The following is a 13,229-nucleotide window of genomic DNA, read 5'->3' as shown; positions in this document are numbered from 1 at the left end:
TTTCTTAAATGTGTTTTCAGCTGCCCATCATTTAAGCTTCTGCATGCACACGTCTTTAAACACACAGATACAAGAGTGAGCATTGTGCACTTACTATGATAACCAACAACCAAATGATAAGAGCTTAGCAAATAAATTCATCCTTGAACTAACTTTGGTCACAATTACAAAAGTGCCTGACTAAACAGAAGGGCCTGGTCTCATGCTTTAAAGGTCAAGAAACTGTGATTTGGTAGACCCAGTGAGGCAGCGTGGGGTACGGTGAGGATTCTCCAGAGGAAACATATAGCCCTCATTCTCCCCTTCTTCCTCCTCCGTTAAAGATCTAGAGATTCAATACAGTTTACCAACTAACTTCACCTATAACACACGCTGGAGATGGATGGGAGCCAAGTTGTGAATCACAAAGAGGACTGTGCTTTTGATTTAATGCCTGCGGTATTTAGCTTCTTGAACTTTCCAACCTCCTCTTTCCAAAGCCAGCATAACGGATTCAAACAGTTACACACAGGAGACGGATGATTCTCTTATTTAGATCTATTTGCTTGCTATTTGACTTGAGGACAAAATAGAATGGTTAACAAAATTAGCCAGTAATTCATGGGAGGTTGACTTTTCTGATAGGATTTCAGGTTCTTGGATGCATAAATTAAAGAGCAAGGGGATTGGTTACAAGAATATGTTGATAAATCAGGCTTTTATTTTTCTATTTTCTTTGATTTAGATTTCATACATTTTTTTCTCTTAATTCTTTCTCATGTATCAGTGAGTAAAAGTCAAGTTGCTGGAAAGGAAAACAGAATTTTTTCTTTAAAAATAAGGACATTTTTTTCCAAATAAAGTACATGGAGAATGGAGATATTTGAAATGACTTTCAAGCATTTGTTTAAAAATATCCTATTATTGGGGCCGGCCCAGTGGCTCAGAGGTTGAGTTCACATGTTCTGCTTCGGCGGCCTGGGGTTTGCCTGCCGGGATCCCAGGTACAGACCTTGTCAAGCCATGCTGTGGCAGGCATCCCACATATAAAGTAAAGGAAGATGGGCCCGGATGTTAGCTCAGGGCCAGTCTTCCTCAGCAAAAACAAAGGAGGTTTGGTGGCAGATGTTAGCTCAGGGCTAATCTTCCTCACAAAAACAAGCATCCTATTATTAAAACCTCCATTTTTATTTAAGTATCAGAATAGGACTTGTATTAAGACTGAGATAATTACTGTCACTTTTCTAGACCTCTGTGTTCATAGGAACTAACTGGCATTTTAGCAAGGGCAGGAAAGGGGCAGAATTGGTGAAGTGAGAAAAAAATATACATTTTCAAAGTTTAAAATTTTGGTATGGAGAAGCTACGGTCAATAATGTGGCTGATCTTCTCTGAAATGATAAATGATATTAACTCTAGTATTATAAACTCAAAAAGTAAATTGCACTCGCTTGTGTCTAAGAGAGTCATACAATGCCCTACAAAGGTCAGTTATTCATTTTCATTCCGTGTGCCTTTGAGAGTTATAATCTGAGGATCAGAAGTGTGAGGCTGAGGCAGCTTGCTGCCATTATGTTCCGCAAGCCACTGTGAAACCTGTACTTCTGAGGTGCCTAACAATAGCACCTCAGCAGTGCCTTGCCTTGTGGGTTCTCAGAAAATATTTTGTACGTTTTCTGTAGGTAAAAATAAGTGATGCAAAGTACCAAGACAGTTAAAGTTCTCCAAACCAGAACAATCTGATGTTTTACAGAAGAAGCAAAGAGCTTTCTGGGAAGGATTTTTCACAGAAAAAGTCACTAAAATCTGTGAGTTAGCTTCCTTGTCAGCAGCACCGCCTTCAACACCTGTTCCTCCCCTCCACAGTGTGATTTAAAATTCATTTCTGTATTTTTTTCTCTCTCTTTCTCTTTCTCTCTCTCCCTCTCCAACTATAAAAGCATCAGGTTTTCTTTCATTGGTCAAGAACTTTGAAAAACACTTCAACTTACCATTTGCAATAATTGAAGTGGAAGAATGTAATGTGCACAAGAATCAGTGTCTTAGGAAGGAGAACAAAGTCAATTGCATGTGCTCCATCATTACTTCGGTTCGGGCTATTTCCTGTGAAGATATGTGCACAATACACAGAACAAGCTGGATGCTGGTGCAACAGAAAATACTGTGATCATTTTTCTTGCTTTGAGACCCCTTTTCCTGCCTCTGTTATAGGCACTAAGGCAGAATACTTGGTTTGTGAGCTCACCCTCAGATACTGAAAAGTCTTCTGGTCAATTTGACTGTGAAATAGTATCAGTTTAGTAATTCATATATTTATTTTCGTGTAACATTCCAATAATTCAGTTTCATTTAGAGTCAAAAATTCTTCTTCTCCCAACTCTTGTCCGGTTTAGGCTGGTTGCCTACAGTGGGAAAGGAGGGAATCATCAGATTTTTTTCTATTTTCCCATCTCTATTATCTACTTTACTACCCCAGTTTACTAATTCTAGGTATATAGAAGTGGAAGATGGAGGAGGTAAGAGAGGAGAAGTAAAACAGATCTTCCTTGGCTGGGAGCTGATGACTAAGCGGCTATAGGTCCTCTAGCCTTGGCAGGTGTTTAAAGCTGACACACTCTATCGTGGAGTGCTTTGGTGGTGTCTTAAGTAGGATCCCCATGAAAAAGACTCCTGAATGGAAATTCACACATAGGAAATTTATTGGGGAGCACTCCAGAAATGCTCATCAAGGAAGTAAAGGAAGCAAGATTAGGCAGCGAGGTTGAGCTGTGATGCAGTAGCAACAGAGGCCTCAGTTGATCTAGCAAGCAGGCTAGATTTTTGCATCCCCATATTCTCCAGATGGACCAGCCATTCCATGTTTGTCCCTGCAGAGGAGGCATGACCTTGGACGAGACAGTTCCTTTCAATCTAGGGCACTTCCTATCAAAGGACTCAACTGTGGGCCATGCTGATACTTTGGATTCCCTGATATCAATGAAAATTTTGACTCTGTGTCCCTCAGTGCGCAAAATGCTAGATTTCCCACTTCCCCAGTATATAGTTGTCTGAGTAAATGGCCATAGATCCTTTTGGAGAATGACTGGGTAGTCATTATTATAGACAATTCCCATGGTTGCAGCATTATTTCTCCTTAAGATCTGGCCTCTCCAGTCACTGAATTCCAAATGTGAGACCTGGTTCAGGTGTGGAAACTAAGATCATGGCTTTTTATTAGGACATTGTTCTCCATTTTCTAGTCATTCATTCTTGATTTCTTTTGATTGTATAAATTAAGCCATATCTTTATTGGCTGTACATTTATCATGCCCTTTGGGACACTGTGTTCTTTTAACCATGTCCCTAGCTTTCAGAGGGACAGGCAACCCTGAGTGTGATTCCAACCTTGTCACTCCTTAGGATCATTGTGTCCATCTTGCTTCTGACTATCAACTGCTGCCGTTTGTCCTCTATTACATCAGTTTTACTTCATTTCCATTGCTACTGGGGAGGCCTGTTTTGAAACAACATCACTCATCGTCAGTCCTAACACCACAGAATCCACTGCAGGTTGGTATTTTGGAGACCCTCCTGTCACAGAGAATTTTCCTTCTCCGACTCTCTTGACATTGGCAAATGCCTCTCCTCTGACAGTTCATTTGGAGTCCTTTAGCCTCTCTCTGTTTAAAGCATGACTAAAGATGATCCTCTACCTTCTGATCTATGAGAAACATTTTCCTTTGGAGAACTCTCATTGATTGAACCAGCCCGTTATTCAGCTGACTCAGACTCCTCAGGCAGATTCTTACCCTTAAAATTTGTCAGTTGAGAGTTGAACATTCCTCTACCGTGTTGTCCAAGTTCCAGGTGAAATATGAAGTCCTTTTCACTGGGACTGAAGTGAATGGGAGGTATCACCACCTCTCCCTCCATCGTAGAGTTGGGGCTAGGTAGAACTCTAAACACTGCCAACTCTCTTTACAGTGATCTCTCTAATATCCAATGCCATCTTGGCCTCATCTGGCTTGTTTAGCTGGATTTGAGTAGTTAGCTAAGATTTCATAAGGTCTTGGCAACCTCATTTGATATTTGCTTTGGTTGTCTAATGCATCCTTTTGGAATGCTAAAGTATTGTTACTTGGAGCTTTAGATATACTGAGACAAAAAAAAAAGACAGTGAGACATTTTAAAATCATGTTGAAAGGCTTGTGACAATCTTGAGTAATTAAAGTTTCATCATGGATAATATCTTATTTGGTGTAAGCATGGTCTAGGTGTACTGGAAAAATATATCAATGATAGCAGTATTAAGGACATAGTTTTATTAAGTAATAAGTCCTGTAAACATTACAATGAGTAGCCAAGCTTCCCTAACTTTCTCTTAATTCTTTACTTGGGGGAAACCAAGGCTTTATGGAGCCTGAATCTTGTACAGTTTGAGAGATTATTTTGAGGAAAAGAATATAAAATCACAAAAAGAATACTAATTCGAAAAGTGAATCCTTGAAGAAGAGTTTGGAAGATGAAAGCATAGGAGGATCCTGAACTCGCTCTCTCCCACAGATGCAACAAACCTACAACTACCCGTGGAACAATTTTCTCTGAGAGAGATCTGGAAACTGGAGAAAAACAACTCCACAACAAGGGACAACACAAAGAGGGGTGAAAGAGGCAGAGATGCAGCCCTTCTGAGGAAAACAACACATCTCAGCCTTGGTACTTCACACTTGGGAGCAAACTCAAAGGTATGGAGCTTCCCCTGGAGGACTGGAGATTTGAGCTGCACATTAGGCACCCCAGCCCTTAGAGCTAGCACAAGAGAGATGAGATCACAAAAACCTGGCTTTGCTGTCTTTGAAAACCAACAGAGAATACAACCTGGAAAACTATAGAACTTCAGGGAAAGAAAAATCTACTCTTAAAGGGCCCATGCACAGACTCTCTCCATCTGGAAACCCCCACCAAAACACAAGATAGAAAAGTGTGTAGTCCGTTGGTGAACGAGAATCATTTATTAAGTTTGGAATGCATCCTGGAGAGATAGGAAGAGGCTAGACACACTCCCCAGAGACTGAGACATTGGTGGCCGCCATTATTGTGACCTAATTCAACTGTGCTGACACAGATGCTAGCAGGTGCCATTGGGATCCTTCCTCTAGCCTGTTAGTGTAGGAGTCTGCCATGCCCGCTAGAGCACTCAAGGCAATCGAGCAGGGCCAGGCAGTGCAGGCAAGCCCATCCCAGAGACCAGCCCCACCCACCAGGAAGCCCACTGCAGACTTTCACCACTGGGCCTTGGACACAGCCACACAGGGGATCTGCCCCAACTACCAACACCCAAAACTGTTGCACACTGCTGTGCCTGGGGCCTGCTGTACCTGGAGCATGACCTACCCATCAGCACACCCAAGGCAGCTGTGTACCACAGAGCTGCATAAACCATTCTCACCTGAGCGAGCTGGCAACAGCCAGGCACCGCACAGCTAGCCTCACTGGAAGCCAGCCCTGCCAACAACACATCCAAGGCAGCCAAGCACCACAGGGCAGTACAGCCAGCCACTTTGGGGACCTACAGCAGCTGTGCACTTCAGGGCTAGCAACTGGACACACCAGGGACCTGACTTGCTCACCAACAAAACTGTAGTAACTGTGCACTTCCAGACCTCGCAGCCAGCCATGCCAGCGGCTTATCCTGCCCAATAATGTGCCTGTAGCAGCTGCAGGTGACTGGACCTCACAACCAGCCAATCCCAGAGGCCAGCCCAGACTACCCACATGGCTGTAGGAATAGCAATCCTGCCACAATAGAAGGGTGCATGCAGCTAACTAAAAGGATGCCTTTGGAGCATTTGAACAGGTGACAAAAGGCAAGCACACTGCTGGGCCCCATAAGACATCTCCTACATAAGGCCAAATTCCAAGATTGGGAGACATAGCTGATCTACAGAACACATGGAAATAAGCACAGAGAAGTAGGCAAAATGAGGAGACAAAGAAATATGATCCAAATAAAAGAACAGGACAAATTCATGGAAAAAGAACTAAACAAAACATAGATAATCTACAAGATAAGAGTGCAAACTAAATGTCATAAGGATGCTCATAGAACTGGGGAGAAGAACAGATGAACACAGTGAGAACTTCAAGAAAGAATTATAAAATATTAAAAAAAAACCACTTAGAGCTGAAGAATACAATAATGGAAATGAAAAATTCACTAGAGGGTATGAATAGCAAAGTAGGTGACACAGAAGAATGAGTCAATGATTTGGACAAAAGAGCAGAGGAAATCACCCAAGCTGAACAGAAAAAAGAATTTCAAAGAATGAAGACAATCAGGGGGACATCTGAGACAATGTCAAGTGTACTAACATTCAAATTATAGGTGTCCCACAAGGAAAAGAGAAAGACAAAGGGGTGGAGAACTTATTTGAAGAAATAATAGCTGAAAAGTTCCCTAACCTGGGGAAGGAAACAGACATGCAGGTACCGGAAGCACAGAGAGCACGAAACAAGATAAAGCCAAAGAGGTCCACACCAAGACACATTATAATTAAAATGTCAGGAATTAAAGATGAATGGGGCTGGCCCCATGGCCAAGTAGTTAAGTTCATGTGCTCTGCTTCCCAGGGTTTCACTAGTTCGAGTCCTGGGTGTGGACATGGCACTGCTCATCAGGCCATGCTGAGGTGGCATCCCACATGCCACAACTAGAAGGACCCACAACTAAAAATATACAACTATGTACCAGGGGGCTTTGGAGAGGAAAAAAGGGAAAAAAAAAGAATTAAAGATAAAGAGAGAATCTTAAAAGGTGCAAGAGAAAAGCAACAAGCTACATACAAATAAAGCACCATAAAGCTATCAGTTGACTTTTTAGCGGAAACCTTACAGGCTAGAAGGGATTGGTATGATATATTCAAAGTGCTGAATGGAAGAATCCTACAACCAAGAATACTGTACCTGGCAAGGATATCATTCAGAATGGAGGGAGAGATAAAGAGTTTTCCAGACAAGCAAAAACTAAATGAGTTCCTCATCACTAAACTGGCCTTACAAGAAATGTTAAAGGGACTTATTTAAGTAGAAGAGGAAAGGCCACAAATAGGAATAAGAAAATTATCAAAGAGAAAATATCACTTATAAAGGCAAATATACAGAAAAGATAGTGGTTCAACCATGTATAAAGCTAGTATGAAGGTCAAAAGACAAAAGTTCTAAAATCATTTCTATCTATGATAAGAGCTTAACAGACACACAAAAATAAAAGCGGTAAAATATTGTGTCAAAAACAAAATGTTGGGGGAGAGTAAAAGTGTAGGGCTTTGAGTAAGAGGTTGAAATAGAGACCATTTTAATGTAGAGTGCTATTTACATATATGAACTTCATGGTAACCACAAACCAGAAAGCTATAATAAATACATAAACAATAAAGAGAGGGGAAACATAACATAACACTAAAGAGGGCATCAAATTACAAGGGTAGAGAGTAAGAGAAGAAGAAAGAAGCAGAGAAGAACTACAAAAAGATCCAGAAAAAAGTAACAAAATGGCAATAAGTCTATGCTTATCAACAGTTACTTTACATGTAAATGGACTAAAGCTTCAATCAAATGATATAGGGTGGCTAAACTGAAAAATACAAAACCCATATATACATTGCATACAAGAGACACACTTCATGCCTAAAGATACTCACAAACTGAAAGTAAAGGGATGGAAAAAGATGCTTCAAGCAAATGGAAATAAAAAGAAAGCTGAGGTAGGAATACTTATATCAGAAAAAATAGACTTTAAAACAAAAACTGTAAAAAGAGACAAAGAAGGGCATTATGTAATGATAAGGAGAAGAATCCAACAGGAGGATATAACACTTGTAAATATCTATGCACCCAACATAGAAGCATCTAAATATATGAAGCAAATAGTAACAGACGTAAAAGGGGAACTAGACAGTAACACAATCATAGTAGGGGACTTTAAGACTCCACTTACATCAATGAATAGATAGCCAGACAGAAGATCAATACAGAAACATTGGCCTTTAATAACACATTGGATCAGATGGGCTTAATCGATATACACAAGAGATTCCATCCAACATCTGCAGAATACACATTCTCTTCAAATGCACATGTAACATTCTCAGGATAAATCACCTGTTAGGCCACAAAACAAGTCTCAATAAATTTAATAAGACTGAAATAATATCAAGCATCTTATCCAACCACAATGGTACAAAACTAGAAATCAGCTACAAGAAGAAAACTGGAAAAGTCACAAATATGTAGAGATTAAACAAAATGCTACTGAACAACTATTGAGTCAATGAAAAAATCAAAGGAGAAATAAAAAAATATATGTGGAGACAAATGAAAATGAAAATATGACCTACCAAAATGTATGGGAAGTTTATACCAATACGGGCCTACCTAAGCAACAAGAAAAAAAATATCAAATAAACAATCTAACATTACACCTAAAGGAACCAAAAAAAAGAGGGACAAACAAAGCCCAAAATCAGTAAAAGGAAGGAAATAATAAAAATCATAGTGGAAATATATGAAATTGAGGCTAAAAAGACAATGGAAAAGATCAATGAAACTAAGAGCTGCTTCTTTGAAAAGATAAACAAAATTGACAAATCTTTAGCTAGATTCACTAAAAAAAAAAGAGAGAAGGCTCAAATAAACAAAATCAGAAATGAAATGAAAGAGGAGAAACTATAACAGATACCACAGATATACAAAAGATTATAAGAGAATACTATGAAAGACTATGCATCAACAAACTGGATAATCTAGAAGAAACAGATAAATTCTTAGAATTGTACAACCTTCCAAAACTGAATCACAAAGAAATAGAGAATCTGAATAGACTGATCAGTATTAAGGAGATTCAAACAGTAATCAAAAATCTCCTAAAAGATAAAAGTCCAGGACCACTGGCTTCCCTGATGAATTCTTCCAAAGATTCAAAGAAGATTTAGTACCTATCCTTCTCAAACTCTTCCAAAATATTGAAGAGGAGAGGCTGCATCCTAACTCATTCTGTGAGGCCAACATTATCCCTGATACTAAAACCATACAAGGACAACACAAGAAAAGAAAATTACAGGTCAACATTTCTGATGAATATATATGTGAAAATCCTCAACAATGTATTAGCAAATATAATACAACAATACATTATAAGGATCATACACCATGATCAAGTGGGATTTATTCCAGGGATGCAAGGATGGCCCAACATCTGCAAATCAATCAGCATGATATGCCACATTAGCAAAATGAAGAATAAAAATATGATCATCTCAATAGATTCAGAAAAAGCATTCAGCGAGGTTCAACATCCATTTGTGATAAAAACTATAAATAAAGTGGATATAGAAGGAATGTACCTCAATATAATGAAGTCCATAAATGACAAACCCGTAGCTAATATCATACTCAACAATGAATAACTGAAAGCTATCAATTTAAAAGCAGGAACAAGACAAGGATGCCATTTTCACCACTTTTTTTAATCATAGTATTGGAAGTCTTGGCTAGAGCCATCAGGAAAGAAGAAGAAATAAAAGGGATCCAAATTGGAAAGAAAGAAATGAGACTGTCACTATTTGTAGATACATGATTTTATATATAGAAAACCAAAATCTATTAGAAATAATAAATGAATACAATCAATTTGTAGGATACAAAATCAACATAAAAACATCAGTTATGTTTCTCTACACTAACAATGAAACAGCAGAAAGAGAAATTGACAATACAATCCCATTTACAATCACAGCAAAAACAATAAAATACCTAGGAATAAATTTAACCAAAGAGGTCAAAGACCTCTACACTGAAAACTATAAAACATTGCTGAAAGAAATGGAAGACGACACAAAGAAATGGAAAGATATTCCATGCTCATGAATTGGAAGATTTAACATAGTTAAAATATACATACTTCCTAAAGCAATACAGAGGTTCCATCCAATCTCTATCAAAGTCCCAATGACATTTTTCACAGAAATAGAACAAAGAATCCTCAAATGTATATGAAATAACAAAAGACCCCGAATAGCCAAAGAAATCCTGAGAAAAAAGAACAAACCTAGAGGTACCATACTCCCTGATTTCAAAATATACTACAAAGCCATAGCAACCAAAACAGCATGGTACAGGCACAAAAACAGACACACAGGTAAATGGAACAGAATCAAGAGGCCAGACATAAACCCACGTATCTGCAGACAGCTAATTTTCGACAAGGGAGCCACGAACATACAATGGCGAAGAGAAACACTCTTTAATAAATGGTGTTGGGAAAACTGGACAGCCACATGCAAAAGAATGAAAGTAGGCCATTATCTTACACCATACACAAAAATTGACTCAAAATGAATTAAAAGCTTGAATGTAAAACCCAAAACTATAAAACTTCTAGAAGAAAATGTAGGAAGTATGCTCTTCAACATCAGTCTTAGCAGCATCTTTCAAATACCATGTCTCACCAGACAAGAGAAACAAACGAAAAAAATAAACAAATGGGACTATATCAGACTAAAAAGCTCTTAAAGCAAAAGAAACCATCAACAAAACAAAAATACAGCCTAACAATTTGGAAAAGATATTTCCAAATCATATATCTGATAAGGGGTTAATATCCAAAATATGTAAAGGACCCAAACATCTCAACAACAAAGAAACAAACAATCCAATTAAAAAATGGGCAAAAGATTTAAAAAGACATTTTTCCAAAGAAGATATGCAGATGACCAACAGTCACATGAAAAGATATTCAATATCACTAATTATCGGGGAAATGCAAATCAAAACTGCAATGAGATATCACCTTATATCCATCAGAATGGCTATAATTAACAGACAAGAAATAAGTTTTGGAGAGGATGTGGAGAAAAGGTAACTCTCATAAACTGCTGGTGAGAATGTAAACTATTCAGCCATTATGGAAAACAGTGTGCAGATTCCTCAAAAAATTGAAAATAGAACTACCATATGATCCAGCTATTCCACTTATGGGCATTTATCCAAAGAACATGAAAACATGAATATGTAAAGATGTGTGCACCACTATGTTCATTGCAGCATTATTCACAATAGCCAAGACTTGGAACAACCTAAGTGCCTATCAAGAGAGTAATGGATAAAGAAGATGTGGTATATACATATGGAATGGAATACCACTCAGCCATAAAGAGATGACATCTTGCCATTTGAGACAACATGGATGGACTTTGAGGGTATGATGCTAAGCGAAATAAGTCAGATGGAGAAAGCCAAATACCATATGATTTCATGCAGATGTGGAAGATAAAAAAACAGCAAACAAACGTGTAGACACAGAGAATAGATTTATGGTTACCAGAAAGAAATGGGAGAGGGGGAAGGGCGAAAGGGGTAAAGGGACGCCTGTACAGTGATGGAAGGTAACTACACTTTTGGTGGTGAACATGATGCAGCCTACACAGAAGTTGAAATATAATGATGTGCACTTGAAATTTATATACTGTTATAAACCAATGCCACCTTAAGAAAGCAATTAACAAAAACTGAACACTTATCTGGAATGAGAAAAGCCATCGCTAAAATTAAAATTTTCAACAGCTGATCAAAATTACATAATCCAGAAAGTAATATGTTTTTATTAGTTACCTTCCTAACATGCCTTCACAATTTGTATTTCTTTTACATTTTAGCTATGTAATCTTGGATAGCCTCTTCATATGATAATTTTAATATAATTTTGTATGGAGAATAAAGATGATTTAGTCTTTCCTAAGCAAAAATTACTAAAATTTTTTTATATTATTGATGGTTTAGATTACCTTTTCAGCCTCTCAGCCTATTATTGGTAATGTGTAAAGTTTTAGGACTGTTATCAAATTTGTAACAAGTTTATCACCTTTCACTTAGGAGCTGCCTGATTTCAGGGCCTTTCAAGTTTCTTGTGTACATCAATCAATTTGTTAACAATGTCATGGTTTCAGTGGCATATTCATTATTTTCATGTTATCTAATCAATATCGGTATATAACAAATATTTTATTCAACATTTTAGTTATTTTTGGCAACAGACTTTGTCTATCCAACTACTTTTCCAGCCATATTATTGGAAACAAATAACAACATTAGAAAGACATTTATGCTTCCTTTATTTTAATGTGTGCTCACCAGGAAGTCTTCTGATCTGTGACATGGTGCCTGAGTAGACCTACTCATGAAAAGTGAGTACTCTGTGCAAACAATATGTATGTATTCTCTTACTAGATCGAGTTTTGTTGAAAATGTGTAAAGTGACATTCTAGTGTAAAGATTCAGCCATTTTTCAGGACCAACATACTTTGAAGTGGAAGAGGGGAAATGTTTTCAAAACGACAAAGCTAAGAACTGGACCATAGATATACATAGTGACCTAACTGATATACAGATTCCCTACACAGTGTTTTGAACAGGCTACATGACCAGCCTCTCCTTTACACTTGATTTATTTGGATGATGAAAAATATTATTTTAAATCTACTTACAAGAATAAAATAGGTTATATTTATCATATTTACCCTAATAGGAATTAAGAGAAAATTATATGATTTAGCCAATTCATATTTATATTATTTGTCTATAAATTAAGATAATTATTGAGCATTTGCAGAAGGGTTGCTTCCCTACTGAGAGAATTTGCTGAGTGAGAGAACAGAGTTTACTGAACAGATTGACAGGATGGAGGATAATGAGGGGACAGTGCCAGAGGAAATTTACTTACTGCAAAACACCACCTATTGCAGCCTACTTCCTAATTGTTAGTACATATTTACCTTTTTGTTAAAAATAACTTCAAATTGTTAAATGATAAATTTGTACTTGTATTTGTTGTGTATGTCAAAACCATTTCAAGTCCTTTGGTATCTTTTGATACGGAGAACAAAAACAAGCAAAAACTTTTGTATAAAAATTTATACATCCATTTATAATTCAGAGTCCCAAGACGCAGCTAGTAAAAGGCACAGGTGTATTTATTAAGTGTCTAATGTGCACCAGCTCTGGGTTAGATGCTAGGCACAGGCCTGTTAATCCCAGTGCTATGTACTTTCCAACAGCAAAATGTCAAGCAAACTAAAGAATTTTTCTCTCCAATGTAACCGTGTGACCATAACACGAGTCTATAGCGTGAGACTCAATTGTCCCTGATAGCAGTCTCCAAGGCTTCATCTCACTCTGAGAGCACAGCTCTGAATGCTTTTACAGGATTTATGTTTCCT

Source organism: Equus przewalskii, chromosome 4 (assembly GCF_037783145.1).
Source record: "Equus przewalskii isolate Varuska chromosome 4, EquPr2, whole genome shotgun sequence".
NCBI lineage: Eukaryota > Metazoa > Chordata > Mammalia > Perissodactyla > Equidae > Equus > Equus przewalskii.
The sequence above is the reverse complement of the archived record's forward strand: the minus strand, read 5'-3'. Positions refer to the sequence as shown.